Here is a 15,552-nt window from a genome sequence, read left to right as displayed (position 1 = left end):
TATTAAGTAGAATTTAGATGAAGTTAGTTCATTTAAATTCTATCCATTTATTTGTATAACGCAATATCTTTATGCGCTTTGCTTAACATAAAATATCTTTAAAGATGGCTTTAACAAAATATCAGGAAATTATAAACCAGAGACAATTAGTTGTCTTTTACGTATTATGATTTTAATAATATGAATATATTATTTTTGGTCCCCAAAGTACAAAATCTAAAGTATGACGAAATATAATTATTATTCTTTGTTTATTTAGGTCAGAAGGCAAACTTGGTAGCGTTTGCCGGGACATAATGGCTTTTTTAATTTCTGTAATTCCTTGATGGTATTACAAAGATAATTACAATGAATTTATATTAAGCTGCTTATAAAGGTTTTTTATAACTTTTTCACAGCTATAATAACAAGGGTAAAGACATTAAGCTGAAATTGTTATAATCGGGATTGTGGTTTATTAAATAAAACTGTTACTGTATGTTAAATAAAACTGAACATTATTCCTTTGCAAAATGCATTTCTAAGCTTTTGATTCAAAATCTCAATATAAAAAAACGTTGAAATGGAAGCTTTGATTCTGTTCACTACCTAGAATTTAATTTCAACTTTGTTTTTTATTTAAATTAAGTTCAATGTCGTTGCCGGTACCAATCATTGCTGTTGATGACCTTAAGAGTGTCTTTTGATGAACTCTAAAGCAAAAAGTACAAGGAAAAAGTATACGTAACTGTTGATCAGCAACATTTTGCCATGAATTGATTCAATCATGCAACTAAGCTTTATCTTTAGTCTATAATAATATAATAAAGAAGTAAGGTTTGATTGTTTGTTTGTTTGCATTGAATAGGCTCTGAAACTACTGAACCGATTAAAAAAAATATTTCACTGTTAGGAAGCTAAACTAAGTGCTACAGGCTATATTTTATCCCCGTATTCCTACGGGAACAGGAACCAGTTTCACGCGGGTGAAACCGCACGGCGTCTGTAGTTTTATTTTTACATTGAGCTTGGTTGCCATGTCACATATTAGACACTATACAAGCACAGAATATATTAAATTGTTTAGAAGCTACGATGGCACATAGATATTGACAGACAGGTCATACGTCCTTTTTTACATTTGAAATGATGAAAATAATAATATGTTAATACATAGACAGTACTCAGCGGATGTGTTAACGTGTTTGGTGAAAATAATGTATCTACCTGTACCATCTTTATGTCTTATCACCGAACGCTTCGCGATTTCACAGTAGTTTTCGTTCACATGAAATACGAAAATAAATGCAGCCTATGTTACTTCTTATAACATCAGCTATCAGCAAGTAAGGGTTCCATAAATTAGGCCCAGCCGTTTTAGATATTAACAGACGAAAACTTTGAAAATTGTTTTTCGAATTAGGTGTAATAATGTAAAGATTCATATTAATTTATTGAAAATCTGTTAAATTAAGATAAAAAACAAACTTTTAATTTTTACCAAAAATGTAAAGAATGCTTTATAATTTTATTTTAAAAGGAACGTTTTATTAATTATATTTTTTTCTTAAATACAATTTGTATACAAATATAAATCGTTTACGTTTCATAATTTACAGATTGTTATCGCAAATAAACGAAGGCGTCCTCATTCTATAGGATTTTTGTGCCGATGGTCATTCAGAGGAATCAGATGAACAAAGTTAATAATTTTACGCGATAAAATTGGGAAATTACCCAAAATATCTACGTTAAAAATAGACTACAATTTATTTATTTATAAACGATTTTTTCTTTTGAATTCTTTTTTGAGGTTTGGATTTTATTTTAAGTACCCTAATTTTTAGATATATTGACTTATTGAATATAATGGTATGTAATGTATTAATGTCTCTGAAAAGTTATAGAAAATTAATGAAAATCATTTTTCCTCGTACATTGTTTTTCCTTGAATGTTTTCATAGTTATTCTGGTATTCATTGTGAAAATTTAACAAATTAAAGATCACAAAAACCCAACGAACAAAAAAAAATATGGTGTCATATTGTCGACTTCTTTTTGTACGCATTTAATAGATATCAAAATTATCGATACCGAACAACACTAGTGCGTGCGTACGTGCGGATTCGCACGCAAATCGATCTATATAAACGCACAATGCAGTTCCACATCACTATTCTTAACCGAATGTAAAACTGGTTAAAATTTACCACTCGATTTTCTGCTTTAAAACCTTGAAATAAGACACTTTTTAAAATAGTCTAATACAAAATACGCTAGGTATGTCTTTTATTCTATTTTGAACTGTACTGGTCGAGTTGAAAAGGTCAATTTTGTTTGATTCTTAAGCACGCGTACATCTAAGAATGAACTGCAATTCTTCGAAGGATTTCCATATTTTTGGTTTCGTAACGATTCAACAAATAACATTAATTAGAAAGTGTAAATAAAATAATAAATCTTTAAAAAATATTTTTTTTTCAGCGTCTGAAAACTAATGAAAGTTTAAGTCATAATTAGCGCTAATGCCTCAAGTTGAGATATTTGGTGATTAAAACCACTACGCTGTATAATGTACTTCAGTGAGCTTTTCATAGTCCATTAATATATTACAATTATGGAACATAAAATTCAATTTCAAAATTCATTTATTTCAAGTAGGCTCAGTTTACAAGCACTTATGATACGTCAGTTGACTATATGTAAAGATTCTACTACCGGTCAAAAGTTCGTCAGATGATCCGAAGAAAACTACAACACCGAGCGCACACATGCACAATTTTGTCTTTAATTCCATTATATATTTATGTATGTATAGTTTTTATACTTCCTGAACACACAAGTCACACAACTCGACATTGTAGACGATATTTAGGTATTATTTGTTTAAATAATGTTCGTTACTGACCACAACTAACATTGAGATGTGGACATTTCCTCTCTTGAGCGCCTCATTTTTCATACGCCAGTAACACATTTTAAGTATTTAACATCATTGGCAACTTGTAAGTCCTTTAGGCAAATTAATGGACCAATTATTATTACTTGAAGAATCCATAGTCGTCATTACTTGGTGCCATCCCAAGCTCAGTTACCAGTTTCTCGGTTGTGCTTTGAGTTTTAAAGTTTCAAAGTTAAGGTTTATAAAGTCCAGACTCAATCGTTTAATCGCAGCAATTCGACGGTGTGTTAGTTTTATTCAACGTTTTTCCTTACGTCCAATCGTAATAAGAAGCCCATTTCTCTTAATCTACCTGTTTATTTAAGTACAAACAAAGAAATAGTAAAAAGAGCGCAAAAGAAACACTGTAGTTTTAACTAAATACCTACAGACTAATCTTGCTTTCATTAGCGCGCCAGTCACAGTAACTTTAGAGCTTAAACACAGTTAAATTCGAGAGTTAATTGCCAAACTAACTTGTCCACTAAACACTAGGTATATGTGTTTAGACTACTTTAATCTATGATTAACTAGATCCCTTAATTTGTACGCTGTGATTTAGAAAAAGAAAATGCAATCTGTAAAAGTTTTCTGTTGTTGAATAGTTAAAGTTTTATGTTGACTGACTCTTTTAATTGGATAACGATTTTGTTGCTGAATGGACTTAAAACCTGCGATAGTTAGATGTGCCTCATTTTATGTATGCTGAAAAATTGACAGCTTATGTTCCTACTAGTGGCGACGGATGGAATTTTGACGAAGGTCCTAAATAGAAGGATATTCATACCGCTTGATACAAACTATAGTTTCTCATACATCCATACATATATAACGAATATTATATATATGTATGGATTTTTTAAAAGGTAACCCGACGGGAATCGGCCTGTATGTATTCATCGCTTGTTACTCACAAGTTGTTACTAACCAGATGTTTTTTATTGTTGATTAATTAATTTTGATAAAGAAAATGCGTGGTCCATTATCTCGTTCCGACGCTCTGAAATTTTTATTTCCTAGTAACTCAGTTAGCTACCAGAATCAAGAATTTTCGTAAATAATAAAGTCGTCTCATCGAGATGAAGTTACTCACGAATAAATTGTTTGTTAGTAATCAGAGGGCCTAGTGGCAGTTTGATACTGATACTATCGCGTTGACATAAACGCGAATTTATAAGGAATTGAATCAGCGCCATCTAGTGGCACTACTGCACAACTGTTTCAATTCCATATAAATTCGCATTTACGTCAACGCGATAGTAACAGTATGAAGATATTGACAACTCCCACTAGGCACTCAGGTGTACAAAATGTTCTAGGTATCCCTGATGTTCTAGGTATTACTGGGTAATCTGGGTAGTCTGGGTATCGCAGGTTCTCTACGGAAAAGTTGTTTATAATGACAACTTGATTGCAATCTCAAATGACGACTGACTTAAATATAATATCGCTAACTTGAATGGAGTATATTTTATTCAACCCATATCCATGCTGAGGGTGGGCATGGGCCCTTGGGCACACAATAAATTGGACTCCCTTTGATAAGTAACAAAAGTTATTGATACAAAAAGCATTTCTGTTATACTTTCTTATTGGTATTTGTTTATTGGTAATTGGTATAAACCAACAGAACAAATTGGTATGAATTAAAAATAGAAAAAAAATTGAAAGCTTTGGTACTAAGTCTTATACGTCTTCAGGTGGCCCGTGAACTCGGAATTAAATATTAAACTCGTATGTTTACCTACCTAAAATATACGAGCTAAGGATCTTTTATCAGCCCTGTTCATAAGGGCATTCATCGTCATAATAATCATTATATCAGCCGATGGACGTCCACTGCAGGACATAGGCCTTTTATAGGTACTTCCAAACATCACGATCCAGAGCCATCTGCATCCAGCGAATCCCTGTAACTCGCTTGATGTCGTCAGTCCACTTGGTGGGGGGTCGACCAACACTGCGCTTTCTAGTACGGGGTCGCCATTCAAGCACCTTGCCTACGGTATGTATTTGCCTGTAGGGTGGCAATTAGCCACGGCCGAAGCCACCACGTGAATCCAGCGAGGACCTACACCGAAGGACCCACGTACAACGGCCAAACACTTGACCAAGTGCGGGAAACGGCCCAGAATTAAGAAGAAGCCTTAATTTTCTTCAACTCTTCAACTTTCAAAGCGTTTCTGATCTAAACATAGAAAGATAAAGAAAAAATTCCTATTATAAAAATATGCTTTCAGAAAATAAGATATTCTCCAAGTATTCAGCGGATTAGTCTACTTAGTTGAGATTAAAACTGCTTCTTTTATAAAACTAGTTTGAAGACAAGTAGATATTAACAAAGAGCAGATTATGTTAAGTTCTAATCGTGCTATCACAAAAGAGCACCTATTTATTGCAAATTGTTTGCAATTGCAATATTAAATTAGTTTTATTAAATGAAACAAAAATCTAGAAGTACCTAGATATGACAATAATAATTAATAAAATATTTCAAAACAACAAATAAATCAAGCTTTTAATTCTAAATCGCAGTTCTTCAAAATCGTTCTTATATGACTGACCATGCGAAGTGATACCTACGCCGTGGGGTTTCTCAACAGATACATTCCCATTATACAGGGTGCTCGGAAGCATTTTCCATAACTCTAGGGATATATTCTTTAACAAAAATTAATTAAAAATGTTCAAAAGAAACATGTGATCTAAAATTAATATTTTCGGAGTAAATAATATTTTTTTGTAAACAGAAATTAAAATGTGTCCCCTAAACGCATCCTTATAATAATAACGTATTTAGATTTTAAAATGCAACGCTGTCGTTTTGTTACCTAAAGGTGTGTGTTACATGGATAGTCGGTATTATTTGAATTACTTTGTATGACTTTTGTATGTTTGGCTGGTGGGAGGCTTCGGCCGTGGCTAGTTACCACCCTACCGGCAAAGACGTACCGCCAAGCGATTTAGCGTTCCGGTACGATGCCGTGTAGAAACCGCAAGGGGTGTGGATTTTCATCCTCCTCCTAACAAGTTAGCCCGCTTCCATCTTAGACTGCATCATCACTTACCATCAGGTGAGATTGTAGTCAAGGGCTAACTTGTAAAGAATATAAAAAAAAGTATGAAAATATATTTTTTGTAGTTAATAAAATATTAGTAATGCAGTTACTGTAATGGGTCTCGTTAATATCTTGAAGTTATGGATAATACTCCCGAGCACCCTGTATATCTCTATACGGTTGTCAAAATACCCTACAAAGGTAAGCCCTTAAGGTACGAAATACATAATAACTCTTTATTAAGTCCCAAAAAAATGGGCCTACGTTTAAGAAAGCCTCCAAGTTAAGACTTAATCAGTGGCACATAAAAAGCGTTTGATATGCAAATACCCTCATATCAGAAGTTACCCCTCAATTACCATCCGCCCCCGGCAAAAGGCCCAAATAACTAAACGAATTAGCATTTAAATATAAAAAACAAGGATATCTTTTACAGCTTTCTGCTTCTTATTCACAAATTACATACATTTTGCTTATGTAATTGCAATGCTTATTATTTTTACGATGTTTTCTTGAGAATAAGAGATAAGTTTTCGTAGTAGTAGAATAGATAGCCGTGATAGCCCAGTGGATATGACGTCTACCTTCGATTCCGGAGGGCGTGGGTTCGAATCCGGTCCGGGCATGCACCGCCAACTTTTCAGTTGTGTGCATTTTAAGAAATTAAATATCACGTGTCTCAAACGATAAAGGAAAAACATAGTGAGGAAACCTGCATACCGGAGAATTTTATTAATTCTCTACGTGTGTGAAGTCTGCCAATCCGCATTGGGCCAGCGTAGTGGACTATTGGCCTAATCCTTCTCAACCTGAGAGGAGACTCGAGCTTAGCAGTGAGCCGAATATGGGTTGATAATGATGATGAGTAGTAGAATTGTTTGTGACAGAGCTGGTTTGGGGAAGTACTACAACCATTCCTGGTGCCAAGCAGCATTGCTGAGTTCCAGTGTGAAAGATATGGACTATGATTTCACTCGATGCTAAGTGACGATGCAGTCGACGTCATCGAAATACTCATACCACTTTTTTATTCTTTACAAGCTAGCTCTTGATTACAATTTCACTTGACAGTAAGTTATGTTGCTAGCCACGGCCGAAACCTGAGCTGGACCAATAAGGAAATTCTTCTCAATCGGCCCAGCCGGGGATCGAACTCAAGACCTCCGTCTTGTAAATCCACCGCGCATAACCCTGCGTCACGAAGGTCGTCAAAACTGTTCAACCAATGACTGTTTTTACGCAGCATTATACGAAACGCTAAATCGCTTGGCGGCACATGCCGATAGTTGCTAACTAGCAACGGTCAATGCCTACCAGACCTGAGGCAATTTAGAAAATATAAGACCATGAACTGACCCGGGAATCGAACCCAGGACCTCTCTATTGAGAACCACAGCAATACTTATTGCGCGTCAAAAATAACGTGCACATAGGCACTCAAACCATTGCTACGCGTCAGATTTTATTTTACGCACCGATTTTGGTATCAGCAGTAGCCTAAACACTAGAGAAACAAATATAAAGAAGTTAAAAATAGTAATATATAAAGGGAAACTGCAAATCAAGTAAATAGTATCAAGTGTGTAGTAAATCGTAATATATCGCATCACGTCACAGAGCACACAAACAGGCACCTGTGAGAGTGTAATTGTTACAAATCGAGCTGCCACCCGTCGATATAGAGCTCGATATAGACCTACTGTAGGGTCACCATGTCAACGTAATAAGAACGAGGACAATAACGTATTTAGTATTCGTAGAAAAACTAGTAAAGTAGCAGGATTTGCATGATGATCAGTACAAGAATATTATTTCAGTATTTCAGTAGCAAGTATCAAGACTTTTGCTGTAATTAGTCGATACATAAATACGATAAAATTATTTTTACTCAAATAAAAGAATCGTGAAAACAAAACAATCTACATCCTATCAGTAGATAGGATGTAGATTGTTTTCACGATTCTAGGAGATTCTAGGATTCTAGGAGATTTTTCAAGTTAGTTTAGTTAAGTGTATTTGAATGTCAAGTTTGTCTGCTTTGTATTGGCGACTATTCGCCAATTATTTTGTATTTACGCCACCGGTACGAAATGCTGAAATATCATGAAGGGGACCTAAGTAGAATTAAAAATTCAAGCTCCAAATGAGCTTTAGTTTAGAAGAATTGAGTACGTAAAGCCAATGTTCCGAGTAAGATCATACATTAGATAGTGATCGTTAAAGTCAAATCAATTCAACCCGTATCAGTGAAACGTTTAAATTACAAATCCTTGTCTAACAGCTGATAATAATCATCGTTATCAAGCCCTCTATATTCTCATAACCTTTTTTTTCGTTTCAGGATTTATCCTATGAAAACTCAACTATTGGTTTCCCTACTCTTATAGTCGTGTTGATTTGAATGTGATTTGGTTTTCGTTTTTGTTTTAAGATGTTTTAGTTTGCACATCTGAATCATTGGGTGTACAGCTTTATTCACTCATCTATAAACAGTCTATAGTTTATAGTCAGACTATAGTCGCTTCATCATCATTAACAACCCATATTCCGCTCACTGTTGAGCACTAGTCTAGTCTAAATGTGAATTGGCAGATTTCACACACGTAGAAAATTGATAAAATTCTCATATATGCAGGTTTCCTCACGATGTTTTGAGATACGTGCTATTTAATTTCTTTAAATGCACACAATTATAGATTTTCCACTAACCATCAGCACGGCTATTCTCTAACGATGATTTATATCTCACAAGTGCGAGTTTCGAACTCACCGCTATATTTCTTATTCAATAGTATCTTGTTAGACAAAGAGAGATAGAGGTGAATTCGAGACTCGCATTAGCGAGTTATAAAAATATCTTTAGAGAATAGCCCTACAGGTAGGTAAAATTTTCATTTTTTGGTGATGGTGATGAGTGAACTATAAAACATAATATGCTAGTTTACAGCTTTCTAGTAGTAATAGTCTCCGCGCTAAACCACGGACGGACGGAAAGACAGACATGGTGAAACTTTAAGGATTCCTTGTGGACTACGGAACCCTAAAAAAGCCTCATGCTTTTAGTTTCACTAGCATCTCGTGAATTCCCCGAATTCATCCAGTTATTTTCACAGGATAAAATGCCGCTGCCATTAAGCTGCCTGCCAGATAGGTCTCTAAAGATATCCCTTTCTAATTATGCGGTTCTTATTTCTCACTAATTCTCCACAGTAGCACTCGTATTGCTGTTTTAACGTTGAATGGTGGGTACTATTATTTTTTATGAACTAACCACCTGTTATTTTTGAGTAGATGACCCATAAAATATAATAACGCTAGGGAACTAAGAAGGCCTCTAGTTTAAATAATGTTAATTTGAAATGCCGTCAAAATAAGTAGCTCTCCATAGAAAATTACATGTGTTTGTCTAACATTTTTTTTTATTATTGAGAAAGAATGCAATAAGGAACTTAAGCTAACTTATCCTAATAACTATACAAATCATGGCCACGTGGTATGGTGACAAGAATATAACTAAATATATAAGATGTACATATATGAAAATACATCTCACCAATTTAAAAGTAGCCTGGTAGATACGAGTATATCCAACGGAATTAAAAAAATCGGTTGAAAAAAAACCATGAATTTCCATATTTGTTGGAAAAATCACGGAGATCTAAGAACAAACATTTCATTAAAATACTAATTGATGCTCGCGTCTTGGATTTGGGATTTTTACTATCCCGCAAAACTCGTTTTAGGAAGTGGATGTCGGAAAATCTTTTTACTTTTTGGCTTATTTTAAAAAAGCGGTTGTTTACGTCATAATAATTTAGAGTGAGTGGATTGATTTTTTATCTGTTTTGATAGATCAATCATCCCTTTATAACTCAGAGTAAAAAACGTCCAATTCACTTAACCGTCTTAAAAAAATTGCCTGCTTCTATATACGAGTAGTAAAAAAAAATATATATCTTCTGCCAATGAGATCAAAAGCGTCACACATATTTTGATATTTTTTTTCAAAGGTTTTTTCACGAATACTTATATAATAATTTATTTATTTTACTATCATCCGCGAAAAGTCGACGAACCCATGCGACAACGTCACCCAGGTCCGACAAAATACTCTCTACGTACGTTTCACTCCGAAACCGGAGCATCCTCAGGAGATGTTGACTCTACAACGTGCAAATGCAGAGCTATCCAATATTTAAAAGGAAAAACATTGAAAACCCTTTCTAAATATTATAAATAACTTTTTGAAATAAAGAGCATTCCAAACATTATAATCCCAACATACGGAAGCTACAAGTCATAACTGCAAAAGCGAGACTAATTTACCGCTAGCTTTTGTTTGCGCTATATTCCTCGTTAAAGTTTTACTGTGGCTGCTTCTTACTGGCTGTAAGCTTAATCTTCTCTTTATTAAGGCCGCGGGGGCTCAGTGGTTAGATTCAGTGGCTTGCACAAGGTGTATAATTATACTACAGCCGATGTGTACTGTTTACCAATAAACAAATTAAAAGTGAGGGTCTAGATCACTAGCCATTCCATACCTAATAATTACTAAAAAAATATAATTAACTTGGTCTTAAATGAATGAAAATAAATTCGTTTAATGTGTTTTAAAAACATTGGATATGACCTCTGCTTCCGCTTCCAGAGGGTGTGGGTTCGAATCCGGTCCGGGGCATGCACCTCCAACTTTCAGTTGTGAGCATTTTAAGAAATTAAATATCACGTGTTTCAAACGGTTAAGGAAAAACATCGTGAGGAAACCTGCATACCAGTGAATTTTCTTAATTCTCTGCGTGTGTGAAGTCTGCCAACCCGCATTGGGCCAGCGTGGTGGACTATTGGCCTAACCCCTCTCATTCAGAGAGAAGACTCGACCTCAGCAGTGAGCCAAATTTGGGGTTGATAATGAAATTCGATTAATAAGCTTAGAAAAATTAGATATAGTTAATAAATGAATAACATTTTATAGACAAACAATACAAAATTTAAAATAAATAAGTTATGAAATTACATACGTCTTTTACCTTCATTTGTAATTTGTTTGCTGGTAAACAGCACACATTGAGTAGGACTGTATAGTCTGGCAAGTTGTTGACACTCCCATGTTATGCGGGTGACGGGGGGGAAAGACTGCGCGGGTGTGAAATCGTGCGTGCGGGGAAGTGAGGTGCATCAGTCGGTTTTTCATTCATCGCTACACGCCCTCCGGCCCGCGCATATCATCGGGGGTGTTACGAACGAAGTTGTTAAGCTGTAGTAGGTATAGAATAGGCACTATACTTAAAAGACGTACAAAATATATTGTAAAGAACCAACTTTAACAGAGTCCCATGTAATGATTATTTTGTGATCGATAGCAAATATTTAGTTTGGTTTCCTGCGATGTTTTCCTTGAGCGAAAACTGCGTGAGAGGTAAATATTACTTACGAGTATTACATGATGATTTAAGTAATTGGTTTAAGTTCTCTGGACGTAATTGGAATCAGGAAGAATTTTTTTTTTAATAACTTAAAAAAAAAATCCTGATTTCAATGACATACAATGATTTTAAAAGATATAGGGATTGCTATATCTTTTAAATGTGACCAATATTTCCCCTCGACAATTCTGCAGTGGGCGGGGATTGAACCACCACCTCTGAATGATGAATCCGACCCCTTTACCACTAAGCTATTGAGGGTTTTCTTTATTAATTCATTCATTCTTCATTCAATTATACATGACCATACTGCGCAAACTTTTGTACATGTAAACTATGAACGAAGCAAATTATGAACGAAGAATTTGGTCCGTACATCAAATATGCTACGGATAGAAAAGGTTTATCACCATTCATAATTATCAACCCATTATAGGGTCTTGTAGGATAATAGACCTTAAACCCACCTCGTTGCTCTAATGCTGGTAGGTGGGCTTAGGGTTATAATGTTAAATTAATCAACGACCACTCTCAGATGTTTATAAAAACTTCCCATTAACAATGATAAATATCTGAAAATATCTTAGAAGAGAAACGCAACCAGAAATTCGAATCCAGGACCTCTGAGGAACACTGGATCAATGAGGCACACAAGACAAGGTTACTACTTAATTTTAAATATCTCCTCTAATAAAAAAAAAAAAACAAAAATAAATTTGGGAAAACCCAATGGACTCCTGCAATAAAATTGTCAGTAAGGTAAAGTTGCCTTAAGTCGTACCCCCTAAGGAAATAATACTGTAATGTTTCACGACGACATATTACATGAGGCAACCTTACCCCACTTTATTGACAATACTAGCAAATGCCCCGCGGTTTCACCCGAGTAGTTCCCGTTCTTGTGGGAATACTGCGATTAAATTTTCATTTCACTTGGTAAAGATGTAGCTTTCGAATGGTAATTTTTTTTAATAACAAAAAATAATAGTTTTTGAATTCAGTCGTAATGAAGAAAAAGTCAAATCTGACATCACTATAATATTAGCTTAGAATATTGCGTGTGTTGCTAAAAGAACACACAAATTTTCATCAACCTCTTTTGAAAATATATTTGTGATCCTAGTCAAGGACTAACTTGTAATAAAAAGGGGTAAATATATTTCGTTTTTTTATTTTATTATAATAATTGTTAGCTCCAATAAATAAACGGTTTAAAAACAAAAACATTAGGGAAAACCAATATAACAGCTGTTTGGTGCGAGCCAGCTAATATGATATTAAGAAACATAAATGCTCTGAATATTTTCCTAGATTTTCCTACAGGTAGTGTTTTGTTTACAATTCGCTCGTCCACTGCAAACATTCAGTGCGTGGTGTTATTTACGGTATCGCTTTAGTTCAGGATATTGTCCAAATCTGTCCTCATTTTGTCTGCTTACGTCACTCGGCTTCAAAGACTTGTATTTAGCCAGATACCGCACACAGTGTATTTTTTAAAGATTCGCGCTACTCCTATTCCCTATTCCCTAAAGAAGAAGTGCAACTATATATATTATAGTTGCGCTTCTTCTTTAGGTTTTTGTAGATTTTATTTACTTGTAAGTGTATGATTTCATTTTAATGTTGATTTTTAAAATATCAGTACTCATTATTTTCGACTAAACACAATTTTGTTCATTTTTGGACACCGCTGTCGTAAAGTCGTTCTCATAAAAAATTTATATTTGAAAATATTTTTAAAAACAAGCTTTTAGATAAATTCTCTAAAATAAAAATCCGGTGCGGTGCGTGTAGTTATTTACGGCAGCGCTTCGGTTCAGGATATTGTCCGAATCTGTTTTCATTATACGCTTACGTCACTTTATTGGAAAGACTTATGTTTAGCTAGATACCGCGCGCAGTTGATAAAAAAGTACACCTTTTAAATATTTTGTCGCGCTTCTTCTTTAGATTGTTGTTGTATTATATTTAAGTTTTTGAGTTCATCAGTTGATTTTTAAAATAAAAATACCCCTTATTTTCGGTTATTAATGTGATTTTGTTTATTTTTGGACATCAATATATTGTGAAGTTATTCACTGTCACTTCAAATCTAATTAAATCAAAATTTATTTATTTCCATTGAGGTATGGAGGTTTAAATTAATACTTAAATCTCAATACCAAAGTTATTCCTTCTGTATTTTCTCTTTAGATATTTACTTTTTCGTGCTAGAATATAAATCACTGGCCGACTGAGCGGCAGGCGAATTGGTGTATTCATTTTAAATCAACCAATTTCTGTTTCTTCTAGAAATTCCATCTGGGCTGAGTCTAATTGGAATTAGGATTAATCTCAAATGTATATACATAATATATCATATACATAAATAACAATTTTTTTTTATTTTTTTTATTTTGTATAAGCAAGCGCTTAGCTGCAATCACGCCCGATGGTAAGCGATGATGCCGTCTATGGTGGAACGCCCTTGCCTAGAAGATGCCTATTCATTCTTGACTTGAAGATACCCATATTGTAGGTGATGGGGAAAACTGAAGCTGGAAGAGCATTCCACATCTTTGCTTTACGCGTCCGAGGAATTTCGACGATGTACCGGTGCAGATCTAATACTAATTGGTAACTTATCTGTGATCAAGATAAAACACTGTCAACTCGCAAAATAAACTCGGATAAACATGGTGGGTATAAGCTGCAATTTCTCTCTCGTGTAAAAAATGAAGCCAATGTGTCATCTTTTAAAATCCCTGGCTGAGTTTATTATGGGCTTTTCTCGCGTTTGGGAACCTCGTAACTTTACGTTTCGTTTCGAAAGTGCATGTAAACTAAACCTAATTGAAATAAATTAACTTTGACTGTGACTTTACGGGTAGGATATACAACTGCGGAGAAGATTTTCATATTTTTATAACAATTTTTAGGGATCCCCAAACAATTTTTGTTATTTACAAACAGGTCACGTGCCTGCCTATAATGAATAAATATAAAAGTAAAAAAAGAAGGCTACAAGTGAGTGAAAATTGAAAGCTTCTATTCAATTTGAAAAATATATTAAATACATTACTTTAAAAAATGATTTAATTAAAGATGAACGCAGAAAAGTTTTGTATCGTACTAGCGATGGCACGCTATTTTGCTTGTCCACGCTTGGCATACTATTTTTGGTTGAAAAATATCTATATTCTATTTTGAAATGATTTCTTATGAAGATTAACTTCTTATGGATAATATTCTTCATAACGTGTTACGTTATAAAGAAAAAAACTTTATAACGTAACACGTTATGGCGCCACTCTAGATTTCCTTTCTCTCACGCATAGACAAGGGCTAACTTGTAAATAATAAAAAAAAAACACCGCCCACTATTCCAAAAAATCCAAAACAAAATCAAAAATCCACTGCAACTGCATTATAACTATCCACCACAAGCACCGTTTACAAAACGTCCGAAAATTTGATTAAAAGTCGCGCGCGGGCCGCAAAAACTGACAGCTGACAGCCGCCATGATGGATAGTGACCGTCGGCCATTATGCCGCGACACGCGCGCGGCCTGTTAATTACAACTCTGTAGCTAATTACAGCACCAAATAAATATGTAAATAACTTGCCAGTTGGAAACTCTGACGCTACTCGGAATGAGCAATGAGTTTTAGCTCATCTGTTGAATGTAGCTTTCGTTGAATGCACTCTTAAGACACTTTTAAAAGAGCTCATAACCGCGAGTTCTCACCTGTCTTCTAAACCGGTGGTAGTCTTTGCAAATACTCAACCTTGACGTTTCAAAAGTGCTTGCAATCTGGACACACTTGAAATAAATTAATTTTGATTTTTATTTTGTATGCTAGTTTCCGTTTGAAGGATAAGCATTGGCGTATCTAGGATTACTTCCTGGGGTGGGTAAACTCTGTTTAGTAATATGTGGGATATTACTAAAAAGAGTCGACACTCAATATAAAAATTTCGTTAACAATATTTGTGGACGCAGAATGATTCGACTTATTTTCTTTGTATATAGGGCATCCAAAAAGGTCATAATATATTTTTCAAAATCTTAGGTATTTCTTTATTAAAAGTGGTAATGGTTATTATTTCATATTTTAAATAATATTTTGTGTAAAATTATTAGTATTTTTGAATTCTCATAGAATTTCA

At 34.4% G+C, this 15,552-nt stretch overlaps 1 protein-coding gene across 1 annotated transcript in view; it reads right to left on the bottom strand.

Annotated features, from left to right (window-relative positions):
* Nucleotides 1–15,552, bottom strand: part of LOC112043393 (myosuppressin-like) — a 38,642-nt gene that overhangs the window by 14,247 nt on the left and 8,843 nt on the right. The gene's annotated exons all lie outside the window — the stretch shown is intronic.

This window comes from Bicyclus anynana, chromosome 22 (genome assembly GCF_947172395.1).
Source record: "Bicyclus anynana chromosome 22, ilBicAnyn1.1, whole genome shotgun sequence".
Lineage (NCBI taxonomy): Eukaryota > Metazoa > Arthropoda > Insecta > Lepidoptera > Nymphalidae > Bicyclus > Bicyclus anynana.
Note: the sequence above shows the minus strand (reverse complement) of the source record. Positions and strands in the feature narration are given on the sequence as shown.